The following is an 18,360-nucleotide window of genomic DNA, read 5'->3' as shown; positions in this document are numbered from 1 at the left end:
AATCAGGGGCTCATTTAAGGACTTTTACTTGTGCACTTTACTGAGTTTTTTTTCCTCTCTGTATTGCACAGTGAGGAAGTTTGTTTACATTTCTTTATATGTTTACATGTGTACGTTGTGTACAGTTTTTTTGCACTACCAAGAAGTGGAAATTCTGCCTCGCTCTGTATATGATATCACATATGTACTCTAACAATAAATCTGAAATATGATCTGCAGAAAGAGTTTGAATCCCATTACTTATTGATAGATGCTTTATCTTCAAGGACCCACACCACCCAGACCATGCCCTCTTCACTCTGCTAACATCGGGAAAAAGGTACAGGAGCCTGAAGATGAGCACCCAATGGCACAAGGACAGCTTCTTCCCCTCCGCCATCAGATGTGGGCAGCACGGCAGAAGAGAGCCTGAGAGTACAGCAATGGTACATGGAAATTAATAAATTTATTCTATTGGAAAAAAAAACATATAATTTAAAAAATAAAGTCACATTATTTGAACAAATTTGGGAACTGTACATGGAACACAACAGAGAGGGCTTTCCTCGGACCTCCACCCCATAAAATGATAGAATGAGAAGACGAAATGTGTGTAAAAGTGTGTAAAAGTAGATGACACTATTTTCTTGTTTATTTTCATTGTGTGATGACGTGGTTTATTGTATATGTTGAACGTTTAGTGGGTAGGGAGGGGGGTGGGAAGGAGGGAGGGGGGAAAAAGGGGAGAAAATGACACTGTGTATATTCAAGAGGGAAATGTTTGTGTGTATTTTGATTAACGTGGTTCATAGTGTGAAAAAAAAAAAATTTAAATGTGGGCAGCACCGTTAGCGCAACACTGTGACAGCGCTAGAATTTGGGAACGGGGCTCGAATTCTGCATTGTCTGTAAGGAATTCGTATGTTCTCCCCTTCTCTGCGTGAGTTTCCTCCGGGGTCTCCGGTTTCCTACCAAAAAGTACAGGGGTCGAAGGTCAAGGGCAAGGGCAGCACATGGGCTCATGGGCCAAAAGGGCCTGTTACCCAGCTGTAAGTCTACATTTAAAAATTAATTTAAAAAATAAAATTTCTGAATGGATAATGAACCACAGACACTACCTCTCTTTCTCTAGTTCTCTTGCATTACTTATTGATTTTTAAAATATAATTGAAATGACACCAAGATTGGAGGTGTTGTGGACAGCGAGGAAGGCTTTCGAAGCTTGCAGAGGGATCTGGACCAACTGAACAAATGGGATACAAAATGGCAGATGGAATTTCATGCAGACAAGTGGGAGGTGTTGCAATTTGGAAGGACAAACCAAGAAAGGATTTACACGGTAAATGGTTGGGCCCTGAGGTGTGTGGTAGAACAGAGGGATTTGGGAATACAGATACATAATTCCCCGAAAGTGGCGTCACAGTTAGATCGGGTTGTAAAGAGAGCTTTTAGCATATTGGCCTTCATAAATCAAAGTATAGAATACAGGAGTTGGGACATTATGGTAAAGTTGTATAAGACATTAGTGAGGCCAGATTTGGAGTATTGTGTGCAGTTTTGGTCACCTAACTACAGGAAAGCGATCAATAAGATAGAAAGAGTTCAGAGAAGATTTACTAGGATGTTGCCGGGACTTCAGGAACTGAGTTACAGGGAAAGGTTAAACAGGTTAGGAGTGTTGAAGAATGAGAGATCTAATGGAAGTATCAAATACAAAATTATAAGGGGTCCAGGTGGGTAAATGCATCTAGGGTTTATCCACTGAGGGTGGGTGCAATACAAACTAGAGGTAAAGGTGAACAGGGAAAAGTTCAGGTGGAACTTCTTCACACAGAGAGTGGTGATAGTGTGGAATGAGATGCCAACTAAGTGGTGAATATGGGCTCAATTTTAATTTAGACAGGTATTATGGATGGGACAAGTATGAAGGGCTATGGATTGGGTGCAGGTCAGTAGGACGGCAGGATAATAGTTCAGCACAGACTAGAAGGGCCAAAGGGCCTGTCTCCTGTGTCTCTTTTCGGAATATCTGCTCTGTGATCCTGCCGCCCAACAACGAGTTTTATGGCATGTTCATGACAATAAAATTCTGAATCTGAAAGTCAGTTAAAAGCAATTCCACCATTAAAAGAAACCTCGTGTCACTGCTGTGCTGGGAAAACCCACGCAGCATCTACAAGAAGGTACGAGGTAACCCGCATCTCAGGAAGGCAGAGAACAATGAATTTCTCCGAAAATAAAAAATGTGGAAGTGACATTTATCGCTTTGGTTTATTTGAGAATTCCAAGCAGGAATCAGGGATTCTCGCATCACATTCAAAACGTTCCTCAGCAATTCCTTTTATGATCACAGTTTTACTGAAGGGTAAATGAAATTACAGACTATAAACCAGAGATGCAAATAGCCCAGCATCAAAAGTCTTCATATGTAGTCAAAAGATTTCAAATAAATTAAGAAAAAACCTTCACAATAGAAGCAAACAAAAATGAAGAATGAATTGGGTCTCTCGGTTGTTCTGCCACGCTGAAGGGCATTGATCACCTGCTATCCTCAGGGATTTATTTCTGTTTTGATCAGAAGGGATTAATTCATCATTCACAATTCACCACCTGAGCGAAAAAAAATCTCCTTGTCTCACTCTTGAATATTTTACCCCATACTGAGACCACGACCTCTCATTCTAGATTCTCCCATTCAAGGGAGACATTTTGCTGTCATTAATTCTCCGGATTTTGGAGGTTTCCTCTCTTTCTAACTCAAGTGATTATGAGCTGGATCTTCCTCACGAAACTCCTCTGAATGGTCCCAAGGAGACTAATGAACCTTTGTTGCACTCCTGGTTTCTTACCTGGAGACCAAAGTTGCACACAGTGCGCTGGGTGCAGACTCAATGAGACCTCCTGATGATGGACTCAAAGCCACTTGTAATAAAGCAACACACAATGCTGGGAGAAATAAGGGAGCCAGGAGGCATCGATGAAAGGCAATGTTTTGGGCTGAAAATCCTTCATCAGAAACAGCAAGAACCGGGTAGATGGCTGAAGGAAAGAATGGGGTGGGGGGAAAGACAGGTTGCCAGAAGATAGGAATGGGAAAACAGTAAGGGGCGAGGAGGAAGATTTCGAGTTCAGATTTATTGTCAGAGTATGTCAACCCTGTTATCCAGGCAGAATTACCACTTATTGGTAATGCAAAGAGACTGTACTCAAGTAGAGGGATCTGGACCATCTAAGAGAATGGGCCAAAAAATGACAGATGGTGTGAGTGTAACAGAGTTAAATGGGTTTTAATCATTTCTGTATTTGTGAATTTTATCTCAGTGAGTTACTCTATTTTCTGTCATTTTAATAATGTTTCCAGTGGGAATGAGTTTGGTGGTGCATATCTCTTGTGCACCTTCTAAGCACCCCCCCCCTTCCTGTCTCTCACACTGATGTTATCTTGCTAAGGGTAAGTGGGGTAGAAGATTGCTACTGGGCCATTTTAAATGTTTTCCTTGGAAAATGAATTGGTTATGTCATCAATCTTAATATATATTGTTAATTATTAATATTATTATTTTCTGCAGTTGGTTTTATATTGTTCTAACCATTAATGTAAGTTTTATGGATGTTTTTAACTTACTGGTGTTTTGACTCCGTTACCATGTGCTGGTCATGTGATCAATGTAGCTTTGCTGAGATTTCACTGTGTAAATTTTGTTATTTTGCATCCTCAGGAGCAAAGGGGTTAAAGAGGAAGAAAACACAGAAGATAATGATGGTTGTGTTAGTTTGTCTTCTAAAGGTACAGAATTTCCTTGTTAGATGTATGATTCTCGCAAGTTAATTTTTCTATGCAGTTTTTAACTCGCCCAGCAGGTGCCACTATTTTCACCTTGTAAATATAGTTCTTTTTAAATAGTTTGAAAATATTTTAAAATGCAAAATGTTTTCCTGGGCAAACCTTGAAAACTCTCAGCTAATACCATGTACATTGAGTTGAGTACATATTGAAATGTTAAAATAAAGTTTGAGGAAAAGAATGAATGGGATGGCCACTGCTGTCACCTTGCAAAGGGAGCAATGGGGTAAAAGAGGAAGGAAACCCAGAGACAATGGTGGTTGTATTATTTTGTCTTCTAAAGGGAGTGAATTAATGGTGGAAAACAATTCCATGAGTCATCTCTTCTATGCCCTATGCAAACCCGTTACATGAGATGATGCATTTTGGAAGGGCAAAGCAAGATAGGATGTACACTGTAAATGATAAGGCACTGAGGAGTGTGGAGGAGCAGAGAGATCTGGGAATACAGATACATTGTTCCCTGAAGGTGGTGTCACAGTTGGACAGGGTTGTAAAAAAGCTTTGGGCATCTTAGCCTTTATAAATCAAAGTATTGAGTATAGGAATTGGGATGTTATGTTGAAGTTGTTTTAAGACATTGGTCAGGCCAAATTTGGAATATTCTGTGTAGTTCTGGTCACCTAACTACAGGAAAGATATCAATCAGATTGAAAGAGTGCAGAGAAGATTACTAGAATGTTGCTGGGTCTTCAGGAGTTAAGTTACAGGGAGAGATTAAACAGGTTAGGACTTTATTCCTTGGAGCAAAGAAGAATGAGGGGAGATTTGATTGAGTACAAGATTATGAGAGGAATAGACAGAATGGATGTGAGAAGGCTTTTTCCACTTAGATTGGGGGAGATAAATACAAGGGGTCTGTATCGTATTGAAGAATTTGTGGGGTGCAGCAGAAAGCAAGCTCCAAAACTCAGATCACAATCACCAATGAAATTTATTAAATCAACACACAGAACAGTGCTACCCATACTTCTATCCTACTGACTACTTAAGAAACAGAACATATACAGTATATTATAGAACTATAGAACAATTATAGAATAATGAAGACGGTGTTTACATCCGGTACCGCACGGATGGCAGTCTCTTCAATCTGAGGCGCCTGCAAGCTCACACCAAGACTCAAGAGCAACTTGTACGTGAACTACTCTTTGCAGACGATGCCGCTTTAGTTGCCCATTCAGAGCCAGCTCTTCAGCGCTTGACGTCCTGTTTTGCGGAAACTGCCAAAATGTTTGGCCTGGAAGTCAGCCTGAAGAAAACTGAGGTCCTCCATCAGCCAGCTCCCCACCATGACTACCAGCCCCCCCACATCTCCATCGGGCACACAAAACTCAAAACGGTCAACCAGTTTACCTATCTCGGCTGCACCATTTCATCGGATGCAAGGATCGACAATGAGATAGACAACAGGCTCGCCAAGGCAAATAGCGCCTTTGGAAGATTACACAAAAGAGTCTGGAAAAACAACCACCTGAAGAAACACACAAAGATCAGCGTGTACAGAGCTGTTGTCATACCCACACTCCTGTTCGGCTCCGAATCATGGGTCCTTTACCGGCATCACCTATGGTTCCTAGAACACTTCCATCAGCGCTGTCTCCGCTCCATCCTCAGCATTCATTGGAATGACTTCATCACCAACATCGAAGTACTCGAGCTGGCAGAGTCCGCAAGCATCGAATCCATGCTGCTGAAGACCCAACTGCGCTGGGTGGGTCACGTCTCCAAAATGGAGGGCCATTGCCTTCCCAAGATCGTGTTCTATGGAGAGCTCTCCACTGGCCACCGAGACAGAGGTGCACCAAAGAAGAGGTACAAGGACTGCTTAAAGAAATCTCTTGGTGCCTGCCACATTGACCACCGCCAGTGGGCTGATCTCGCCTCCAACCGTGCATCTTGGCGCCTCACAGTTCGGCGGGCAGCAACCTTCTTTGAAGAAGACCGCAGAGCCCACCTCATTGACAAAAGGCAAAGGAGGAAAAACCCAACACCCAACCCAAACCCACCAATTTTCCCTTGCAACCGCTGCAATCGTGCCTGCCTGTCCCGCATCGGACTTGTCAGTCACCAACGAGCCTGCAGCAGACGTGGACTTTTACCCCCTCCATAAATCTTTGTCCGCGAAGCCAAGCCAAAGAAGAAGAACACTACCACACAGGCCCCTTTGGCCCTTTTAGTCTGTGGAGAACATTTTTTTTGCCTAGTCCCACTGACCTGCACCCAGTCCATTCCCTCCATACCCCTCCCATCCATGTACCTGTCCAAATTCTTCTTCAATGTTAAAGTTGAGCCCGCATTCACCACCTCAGCTGGCAGCTCGTTCCACACACCCACCACTCTCTGCAGGAAGAAGTTCCTCCAAATGTTCCCCCTAAAATTTTCCCCTTTCACCCTTAACCCATGTCCTCTGGTTTGTATCTCACCCACCCTCAGTGGAAAATGTCTACCTACATTTACTCTGTCTGTCACCCTCATAATTTTAAATACCTCGATCAAATCTCCCCTCATTCTTCTACGTACCTTTTCAAAATTTTTTTCTTGGTATTTAATATATAAACAATTGAATAATACAATTATACAATGTGCAACACATTTAAAAATACAGGAAAAAGATTTCAAATATGAGCATAATTCAAAGGATCAATGCACATTGTTAATAGTATCGTAAAATCTAACATCAAACAACAAGAAAAAACTCACCCAAAGGAAAGAGAAAGAAAGGAAAGATAAAGTTGAACATTCTTTTCGAATGAATTATAAATTTCTTATTTAAAAAAAGGTTAATAATTGTCATTCCTTCTGTAAGAATTTTTATCAAAAGTTGTTTTATTCACGGCTGAGAATGTTAACCAGTTTAAAAAAAAAGAAAAAAAACACTATTTCAAGAAGATGAAGTCTTACTGACTCCAACTCAAAGTCGAATTTTATCTTTTACTTCGTTGATCGCCAGATGTGCGATTCCGATTAAACAGAAAGACAATACTCCACCTACCCACACACGATGGATAAATGATATCAGTTCTTATCTTAAGTTTAGAAAAATTAGATATGCTATTAAAGATTCAAAATTAACTTTCAAAAGGCGTGGGGCCCATTGATGGAGTGTTACCAAATATCATTTCCTAATCTTGTTTAGTCGTGGAGGTTTTGAGCTTCGGGGGCGGGTGGGGGGGGGGGGTTCTTTTTTTCCATTTTGATTAATTAGTTTAAGGAATAAGGTCGTAATCTGTTGAACCTTTCCCTGTAACTCAGTTCCAGAAATCCAGGCAACATCCTAGTAAATCTTCTCTGCACTCGTTCTTTCTTATTGATACCTTTCCTGTAGTTTGGTGACCAAAACTATACACAATACTCCAAATATGGCCTCACTAATGTTTTATACAACTTTAGGGTGGCAAGTTGTCATAGCGGTTTGCGCAATGCCTTTACGGCGCCAGCGATCGAGTACAGGGTTCGAATCTAGCGCTGTCTGTAAGGAATTGGTATGTTCTCCTCATGTCTGCTTGGGCTTTCCCCAGGGGCTCCAGTTTCCTCCTACCATTTGAAATGCACTGGAGTTGGAGGTTAATTGGGTGTAAATTGGTTGGCACAGACTCATAGGCAGAAATGGCCTGTTACTTTCTTTCTTTGGCTTGGCTTCGCGGACGAAGATTTATGGAGGGGGTAAATGTCCACGTCAGCTGCAGGCTCGTTTGTGGCTGACAAATCCGATGCGGGACAGGCAGACACGGTTGCAGCGGTTGCAGGGGAAAATTGGTGGGTTGGGGTTGGGTGTTGGGTTTTTCCTCCTTTGCCTTTTGTCAGTGAGGTGGGCTCTGCGGTCTTCTTCAAAGGAGGTTGCTGCCCGCCAAACTGTGAGGCGCCAAGATGCACGGTTTGAGGCGTTATCAGCCCACTGGCGGTGGTCAATGTGGCAGGCACCAAGAGATTTCTTTAGGCAGTCCTTGTACCTTTTCTTTGGTGCACCTCTGTCACGGTGGCCAGTGGAGAGCTCGCCATATAACACGATCTTGGGAAGGCGATGGTCCTCCATTCTGGAGATGTGACCCACCCAGCGCAGCTGGATCTTCAGCAGCGTGGACTCGATGCTGTCGACCTCTGCCATCTCGAGTACTTCGACGTTAGGGATGAAAGTGCTCCAATGAATGTTGAGGATGGAGCGGAGCCTGTTACTATATATTTTAAAAAAAGGTTCATAATTGCTATATATTTGCATTTAAATTTTAATTTAAAATTAAAATATCACAACTCCTATACTCAATACTTTGATTTATGAAGGCCAATTTGACAAAAATCTCTCTTTATATCTTATCTATCTGTGACGCCACTTTCAAGGAATTATGTATCTGTATTCCCAGATCCCTCAGTTCTACTGCACTCCTCAGTGCCTGACCATTCACTGTGTATGTCCTTTGTTGGTTTGTGCTTTCAAAATGCATCACCTCACATTTGTCTGTATTAAATTCCATCTGCCATTTTTCAGCCCATTTTTCCAACTGGTCCAGACACCCCTGCAAACTTTGAAAATCTTCTTCCCTGTCCATAACGCCTCCAATCTTAGTGTCATCCGCAAACTTGCTGATCCAATTTATCATATTATCATCCAGATCATCGATTTAGATGACAAACAACAATGGTCCCAGCACCGATCCCTGAGGTATACCACTAGTCACCGGCTTCCAGTCTGACAAGCAATCATCCACCACCACTCTCTGGCTTCTCTTGTCCAGCCATTGTCAAATCCAGTTCACTACTTCAACATGAATACTGAGCATCTGAACCTTCCTGACTAACCTCCCATGTGGGTCCTTCTCAAAGTCCTTACTATAGTTCACGTCGACAATATCCACAGCCTTTCGTTCATCAACTTCCCTGGTAACCTCCTTGAAAAACTCTATAAGATTAGTTACACATGTCCTACCACACACAAAGCCATGTTGACTATTCCCTAATCAGTCCCTGGCTCTCCAAATAATTGTATATCTGATCTTTTAGAGCACCTTCCAATAATTTACCTACTACTGATATCAGGCTCACCGGCCTATAATTTCCAGGGTTACTTTTGGAGCCTTTTTTAAACAACAGAACAACCCTCTGATCCTTCAGCCCCACACCGTGGCTAAGGGCATTCTAAATATTTCTGTCAGAGCCCCTGTAATTTCTACACTAGCCTCCCTCAAGGTCCGAGGGAATATCTTGTCAGGCCCTGGGGATTTATCCACCATTATTTGTTTTTAGACAGCAGCAATTCCTCTTTAATCTGTACAGGTTCCATGACCTCACTGCTTGTTTTCCTCACTTCCCACAACTCTCTGCCCTTTTCCTGACTGAGTACTGATGCAAAAAAAATTAAGATCTCCCCCCATCTCTTGTAATTTCAGTCTGTGCCCCCCCCTTAAATGTGCTATGGCCCCCGTTGAGAATGGCTGCTCTAGAAGATATGAAGGTGTTTGAGTGCAGATTTTCTCAGGAAGGAGAGGGCCTGACCTGAACATGACCTATGAGATGGGATGATCTGATGTGAATGTGTCCTCGTGAACCCGGAGCTGATCCAGACATGGTCTTGTAAGATGACCTTGACCCAAAAGGACGGAGGGGCCCTGGGTTACTGAATCCCCAATTGAAAAGTAGAGAGCACCTGAAGTTTCAGAAATCTGTAGAAGCTGTGTTGTTGAAGTCCAGCAGAGCAAATCAGAGAAAAGCAAATCCATTCACACTCATTACAGAGAGGGATTGAGGCAAAATGCATTCCACACTGTGTTGTGATGCCTGCGAGTAATTGGGTTCTAATTTACTCTTGGGATTTACTCCTGCATCACAAACCCAGCGAGCATAACTTGCCTGGACACAGCATCAAGCACATACTGACTTGCACAATGTTTATACAATATATATTATGGTCTCGAGCGAAGGGAATCAGGGAGATGTTTTTAGATTGAGTTACCTTGACTTTAGGCTGTGAAATGTAGGTGGGATTTGACCACTGCAATAACCTGGAGGCATGATCCACAGCAGAAGGATGGCCCGTGTTTAGTCTTCTTCTTCTTTGGCTTGGCTTCGCGGACGAAGATTTATGGAGGGGGTAAAAAAAGTCCACGTCAGCTGCAGGCTCGTTTGTGGCTGACAAGTCCGATGCGGGACAGGCAGACACGATTGCAGCGGTTGCAAGGGAAAATTGGTTGGTTGGGCTTGGGTGTTGGGTTTTTCCTCCTTTGCCTTTTGTCAGTGAGGTGGGCTCTGCGGTCTTCTTCAAAGGAGGCTGCTGCCCGCCAAACTGTGAGGTGCCAAGATGCACGGTTTGAGGCGTTATCAGCCCACTGGCGGTGGTCAATGTGGCAGGCACCAAGAGATTTCTTTAGGCAGTCCTTGTACCTTTTCTTTGGTGCACCTCTGTCACGGTGGCCAGTGGAGAGCTCGCCATAGAACACGATCTTCCACAGAAACCGTCAGCATACACTGTGGAGGATCGGTGTTGATCCAGGTTCTGGGGTGAGGTCCCAATCAGCAATTAATTCTCCTGAGGAATGAATCCCTATTATTTGTTTCACAGGCCTGTGGGAGAAGAGATGGGTTTAAGTTCTCCAACACTATCTGACTGATCAATCTCAGTCACCGCCCTGGCAGCAAACATTATCCCAGCAGGATTAACCTCTGCAATGTCTATCTACATGATGCACCACGTTGTGGACCAGTCACACAGACATCGTCCTCCTCTCAGGTATTTTGACAGTTTTGATTCCCCAAATTCCTGTAAATCATGACTCCAGAGGGAAAAGAAACAGTTGGAAGTTATTAAATTTAAATTTTTTGTACAGGGAGAATGTACAAACTCCTACAGACACCATGGGTTTTGAACCCCGACCCTGATTGCTGGGGCTAAAACAGCGTTGCATTAACTGCTACACCAACTGTGCTGTCATCTACACTAACTGTGTACCCCCCCCCTACACTAATTGTGCCCCCCCTACACTAACCATGCTGCCCTATCAGCCAGGATGTGGACAACCCACATTCCAGAGTCCTTGGTCAGGGCTGTTGAAATTTCAGCTTGGTTCACTGTCCACTGTCCCAGCATCAGCATTAATCAAGTTGTATTTATGTATTAATATTTTGGTTAATTAATTAATGTGCTTATGTAAATGATGTATTAATCAACACCAATCTAAACTAGAAAGACCCTTAATCTACAGCTCCCGGCAAGCTCCCTTATATGGTAATAAGTAGATATTCTCTTGTATTTGACAGGACAATGGGGAGAATTTCCCCATCTTTTTTGACCATAGAACCAGAGAATATTACAGCACAGAAACGGGCCCTTCAATCCTTCCAGTCAGTGCCAAACTATTATTCTGTCTTGTCCCACTAATCTGCATCCCGACCCTTGCCTTCTATACTCCTCCAATCCATGTACCTGTTCAAATTCTTCTTAAAATTATAAATTGAGCCCGCGTTCACCCCTTCAGCTGGTTGCTCATTCCTACCCCCAAAAAACTCTCTGAGTGAAGACATTTCCCCCTAAACTTTTCCCCTTTCACCCTCAACCCACATCCTCTGGCTTGAATCTCACCCACCCTAGGTGGAAAAAGCCCATCTACATTTATTCTGTCTGTCCCCCTCATAATTTTAAACACCTCCATCAAATCTCCCTCATTCTTCTACACTCCAGGGAATAAAGTCGTGACTGTTGAACCTTTCCCTGTAATTCAGTTCCTGAAGTCCAGTCAACATCCTAGTCAATCTTCTCCGCACTCTTTCAGTCTCACTAATATCTTTCATATAGTTAGGTGACCAAAACTGCACACAATACTCCAAATTTGGCCTGACCAACTTTACCATAAATTCCAAATTCCTTTCCTCAATAGATTTGTGGAATCTTTTGTACCCAATTTTTGTGGCAGAAGAGGTCACAGATTAACATTATCTGAAAGGGCATTGTCTTAAATCTGTCTCCAGAATGAAGGTTTCCAAAGCATCACAAGTCTTTTCCCCTAACTGATGCTACCTGGCCCATGAGTTCCTCCAGCAGATTGTGTTTTTGATAAATATTCAGTTACAATTAGTACAAAAAAAATTGATGTTACCCTCGTGCAGACAAATCTTTGATCACAGTGTGGTGTTAGGATTCAATTAGTTCACAGAGACTCAAGCCCCTGATACCAGTTGGAAGCAAACCTCTCCAGAAATGAATTGTGGGTCTTGCTGACGATGACACAAGTCAAGTACTAAATTCTCAACCAGCCTGCCCACACTTTATTAACGACCAACAGTAACTCATCCAGTACTGTCATTAAATCAATGATGGCCACTTTAATATAATTTGAGAATTGTGGATATCTTCAGAATTACGGCAATTCATTCTGCTTTTCACCTCTCACTCTGAATCACACTATTCATTTTTAACAGATCTGACTGTGTAGACGAGCTGAGATTTTCTCCAGACAACAATATGTGTGGAATCACGGCTATTCTCCTTTTTCCTGTGCCACTCCAATGGTCGCGATTGACATCTTGGACTTCCTGAACTACTGCTCCTCTATTCGGGAAGCTATCTTGTACTGTAAGTCTTCTTGGCATTAGAAAAATGTTCTCAACAGATTAGGACACATGTCCTGTGCTCACACCCCTTCTATATCGTTTGAATTGGTTCTGTACAGTTATTGGGAGAGCCCAATATTTACCCTGTAGATTTCAAAACCCATGCCCTGGTATTGTTGTGTTGGGCATGTGTAAGTCATTATTGATAGAACGAAGGTTATCAAATCTGTACGTTATGCATCTGCCTAGGTTTCCTAACCCTTTCTACCCCTCTGCAGTAACTATCAACCAAATTTCAAACTCGTGAATTAACATCCATGTTGTTTGGTAAAGTTTCGGTCTTCCTTTGGGCCTGGTGCATCTATGTTGTCAAGAGTGTGTGGAAGAACATAAAATGGACTATTTTTGGAGGAGCAGATGAACGCCTACATGTCATAATGAATGCACTCAAGAAGGTTAGCAGGACAAAGCAGCCCACTTCGAAGCACCTACCCATGACCCTAAACATTCATTCATTCATTCCATTGGCCTGAGCCCAGAGACTGCACTACTCTCATCATCCACAAAATGCACTGCATATACACTGTAGCACTATGAATTCAACCTGACAGGTCAGAAGTTGAGATTAATGGACTCTAATCACTATAAACTGACAGTACTGAATGAGGGGATTGGGCGATACCACCTTTATTAGGGATCCTGGAGGGGGAGGAGTTACAGTATCGAGGTCGGGCCAACAGTGACTGTAATACACTGTTCCACCACATCCAACACGAAGGTCAAGGGGATAGGCCCATGGTGACACCTCCACCTCAGGCTCTCCGGCCAGATGAACCCTCCTGAGTTGCAGGTTCTGCATTGTATCTGGATTTGAATCCTGGAGCTCTGGGAAGATTTTAAGGAGCTTGTTGTCTCCTTAAATTTAAAAAAAATTAATGTAGACATGCAGTGGGATGACAGGCCTTTTTTCCCGTGAGCCTAATTACATCCAATTGACCTACACCCCTGGTACATTTTTGAACGATGGGAAGAAACAGGAGCCCATGGGGAAAACCCACGCAGACAACGGGAGAACAAAAAACTCCTTATGGACGGCGTGGGATTTGTACACCGGTCACTGGCGCTGTAACAGTGTTGCTCCAACCACTACACAAACCGTCCCACCCCAGTGAAACATTTTCATTGAGAGAATTGTGAACTTGTGGATCTCCCGACTGCTACATTGTTGAGAGCAGTTTGCTGGATAGATTCAAAAGTGAGTTGGATGTGACCCTATTGGCTAAAGGGATCAACAGGAATGGAGAGGAAGCAGGAAGAGGGTGCTGAGGTCATATGATCTGTCAGGTAGACAGGCTTGAAGGGCTGAATGGCCTTCTCCCACACCTATTTTCTATGCTTCTGCATCTCCATAATAATGTAGAAGGCAGTTTTAGTGTGGAAGGACATGACATACTAAAATGTATGAGAGCGGTTGAATGGAAGACACGTGTGTAGAGATAAACATCTATAGAGGGAGAGGTCCTGTGGATGTTTTCTCTACATCACTTCCAGTGATCCCAAGAATTGGAGAAGTAAATCCACCCTGTCAATCACAGGAAGAAGGATTGGGGGCAAAGTCTGAACTTATCCTTTATTGCCTGAGATACATCAGTTAGACTGAGCATCTGACCAGCCAACTATAAAGAAATATAAAACTCTTGACATGGTACAGATGGCTTTTGAGTAAGTAGATAAACCCCCTCAGTGTTTAAGTATTGCTGGCACATTACTGGAGGCTTGGAAAGTTCAAGGCAAATCAAGTGAAACCCAACGAGAGGAGACAGCAACAAGCTGTCCACAGATATCACCGGCCTTGGTTGTTGACAGATTACTATTTTTTAGCTCATGGAATCAGTTTCAAGGGGAAAAAAATATCACTGGAGCTCCCAACACACTGAGCTTTAATAAGTCAAATCCACTTAATCCTGTAATTCTACACCCTCATTGTCAGACAGAACTGCTGCATTCGGGATTGTCTACAGGTTCTTGCAGCAGTGGACTGTGCTCCATTTGGGATTGTCTGCAGATTCTTGCAGCAGTGGACTGTGCTCCATTTGGGATTGTCTGCAGATTCTTGCAGCATTTATACTACAGGTGATATTCCCCTGCACCAAAGCCACTGTGCATGTGACTTCACTCTGTGCCAACATTTGCTTCAAAGCCAAATACTAGAGGTTAGATATGGAGGAAAGCTCCTACTACCTTATCCCATCCTGTACTCCGAATGGGGGCAGCGGCCGACTGGGAAGAAGCTGGAAGCACGGTGAATGGATTTCCTGAGAATATTGCAAACACCCTCCGGTCTGCAAGTCTCATCAATTTAGTGTGACCAATTACCTCCCCAGTGATCTCTCCCTGTGCCGATGCACAGGGCAGGAACAAACTCCAGAGAGTTGTTAACTCAGCCTGCGACATTCACTCCATCGAGGACATCTTCAAGAGGCGATGCATTAAGAAAGCAGCCTCTATCCTCAAGGATCACCCAGGCCAGGCCCTCTTCACTCTGCTACCTTCGGGGAAAGGGTACAGGAGCCTGAAGACGAGCACTCAGCGACACAAGGACGGCTTCTTCCCCTCCGCCATCAGATTCCTGAATGATCAATGAACCATAGACACTCCTGCACCTCTCCCCTGTTCTTGCACTGTTTTATTTGTTTTTGAAATGTAATTTACAGCAATGTTTGCACTGTGATGTGACCATAAAACAACACATTTTATGACATGTTCATGACAACAAAATCTGATTTTGAGTCTGCTTCTGATTCCTGTCTCTCCAGCTCAGTCACCCTCTGCCCAGTAACCCTATCACCCAGCCCGAGCCAGATTCTTTCCCCTTCCTTCTGTATTATACTTCAGACATTGACTGACCTATTCTCCCCTTGGATGCTCCCTCATCTACAGGAAAGGTATCAGTAAGGTTAAAAGAATGCAGAAAAAATGGACCAAAGTTAGTGGGATGAGGAGCTGAGTTATAACAAAGGTTGAATAGGTGGGGATTGTATTCATGAAGCTTCAGAGATTGAGGAGAGATTTGATGGAGGTGTACAAAATCATGGTGGGATTGTGGAACTGACTGCCAGTGGAAGTGGTGGGTACTGGTTTGATTTCAATATTTGACAGAAATTTGGACAGCTCCATGGCTGGGAGGGGGATGGAGGGCTATGGCCCACGTGCAGGTCAATGGGACTAGGCAGGATGATCATTTGGCCTAGACTGAATGGGCCAAAGGGCCTGTTTCAGTGCTGTCTTGTCCTGTTGCAGCACTTGTGTTTCTCAGCCTTAATGACCTGCAGGGAGATTCACAAGGGGATCCCATCACAAACCAGCAAGCGAGCCAGTGCAGGGACAGCTCATATTCTGAATGATTCCTCCCCTTCCTTCCTTGTTTGGTGTGACATCAGCGCCACTGCTGGTGCGGACCCATGGACAGCGGGGGAGCGAAGTCACAGCATTTCCTCCACAGGGTCCAACCGCCGTCAGCTTGGCACAGGCTTTAAAAGGCCTGTCAATGGAGATGATGGTGGTGTCTTTAAATATCCTGGGGCCAAAGATGACAGCACCTGTGTTCACAGTAGCCACGAGAGGTCAGACACTCTGGGGAAGTGGAAGACTGACGCAGGGCACCAGAAAACAGAGAAACCACCCCCTGTTTGAGATGGAGAAGCAGAGGAGATGACCCACAAGACAGTGACCATGGTGCTGGACCAGTGACGGGCTCTGCGGCTGAAGAACAAACGGGCTGTTGGCAACTCAAGGCGAGGAACCTACTCAGGCCACAGACTGCAGATGACGAGTTCAAAGGACTCGTACCGGGCTGCAGACGGCTGGACACTGGTCTGCAGGGGTACTCGTACCGGGCTGTGGACGGCTGGAGACTGGTCTGTAGGGGTACTAGTACCGGGCTGAGGACGGCTGGAGACTGGTCTGCAGGGGTACTCGTACCGGGCTGCGGACGGCTGGAGACTGGTCTGCAGGGGTACTCGTACCGGGCTGCGGACAGCTGGAGACTGGTCTGCAGGGGTACTCGTTCTGGGCTGCGGATGGCTGGAGACTGGTCTGTAGGGGTATTAGTACCGGGCTGCGGACGGCTGGAGACTGGTCTGCAGGGGTACTCGTACCGGGCTGCGGACAGCTGGAGACTGGGTATCAGAACTGGAATGCAAGAGGGTGCTGAGGGGCTTCCTGATTACGCCAGAGATTCGGATCTGGTACCTGGGCAACCAATGGTTTGAACTGATGTCCGTGCAAGTGCAGAGGCTGCGGGAGCACTGGAGGCGACACTCAATTACTCTGGGGGTGGTGGTGGGGGTGGGGGGGAATCTCTCATTTGCTTTCTCTGACTGTAAGGGGTGTTGGGTGATTTCTGCTGAAGCCAATCCTTTGTTTGCCTTACAGCAGACTAATGGCAATTTCATGTAAAATTACATCTGCTGAATTCCACGACACTAAAAGAATCTTTAATCTTGTAAAGAGATTCTATAGAGCGTGAACCTCCCCCAACACTGCCTCTTCACACACTCCGAGAGGTGGGGTAGATGGAGAGTAAATCTGAACTGCCCCATCACTGACCCTCAATCCTTGGGGCATCGCCTCTGCAACACACTACTGTCATTCGCCTTCAGCTTTCCTTTGATTTGTGAATAAGCTCATCAACAGGAATCTGCCAGTCCTCTGGCAGTTCAGTTCCTTAGGACAATACCTGCTGGAAATTGTGTTGAGATCGCCGCAGGCCAATGTACACAGGCACACAGAGGAGGATTTACAATTTCCCCTTTAACAGATGCTTATTAACTGAGCTTGCAGAATTCACAATCCAGAGGTCATGATCATCGCAGCTGTAATTTCTCAGCAGCCAACTTCTCAGTATTCAAAGCTATCAGTTTATCTGTTGAAATGAGGTCAGTCAATGCATATTCTACACAGGCTCCTGGAATATTAGCAAATATATCAGGTATTTATTCACCTTAAGCTCCACTTAAGCCGAGGGAGGTTTAAAATGGAGTCAAAACACGCAGAACTCAGCAGGTCTCACAGCGTCATAAGAGATAAAGATGTATTCCTGACATTTGGGCCTGAGCCCTTTTTCAAAGGACCTTGAATAAAGCGCGTCAGCACCTCTACTTCCTCAGGAATTTCTATAGGTCTGGTACGACACCAGAAACCCTGGCAAACAGAGGTGCGGTGGAAAGTGCGCTGACCGGTTGCATCACAGTCTGGTACAGGGACACCAATCCCCTGGAGTGAAAAGCTGTGCAAAATGTAGTGGATACAGCCCAGGGCATCACAGGCAAAACCCTCCCCACCATCGAGAACATCTAAAGGAAATGCTGTGGTCAGAGAACAGCATCAATCATCAGGGATCCACACCCCCCGGAACGCACTCCATTCTCGCTGCTGCCATCAGGAAAGAGGACTCGGTTCCACCAGACTGGCCCCACCAGGTTCAGGAACAGCTGCTCCCCCTCACCATCAGACTCCTTAACGACAACTCAATCAGGGACTGGTTTAAGGAGTCTTACGTTTGTTCTTTATTGATTTTTTTCCTCTCTGTATTGCACAGTCAGTTTGTTTACATTTCTGTATTTGTTGCCATGTGTACATTGAGCACATTTTTTGGGGGCACTTCCAATAAGTGGTCATTCTGCCTGGCCCGCAGGAAATAGAATCTCAGGGTCGTACATGATGTCGTGTCTGTACCTGACAATAAATCTGAATCTGAAGAGACTGTAGAAGCTGGAACTCGAGCAAAACCGTTGTGGAAAAGTTGTCCGATGAAAGTCACCAATATTGATAAGTGTCTGGTTGTGCATTTGAAACATCGACTGGACCAACCCTGCTGAGAATGAGAATGCCCTCCCACAGCTTTCTCGCAAGACATCAGCTGCAAAGTTCTCTGAGGAGCCAAGAGGGTTCGAGCTAGTGGACAAGGGCGATGACTAATCAGCAGTTCAAACTCATCA

The sequence above is a fragment of the Narcine bancroftii genome, chromosome 11 (assembly GCF_036971445.1).
Source record: "Narcine bancroftii isolate sNarBan1 chromosome 11, sNarBan1.hap1, whole genome shotgun sequence".
Taxonomy (NCBI): Eukaryota; Metazoa; Chordata; class Chondrichthyes; order Torpediniformes; family Narcinidae; genus Narcine; species Narcine bancroftii.
This window is presented reverse-complemented; position numbering follows the sequence as displayed.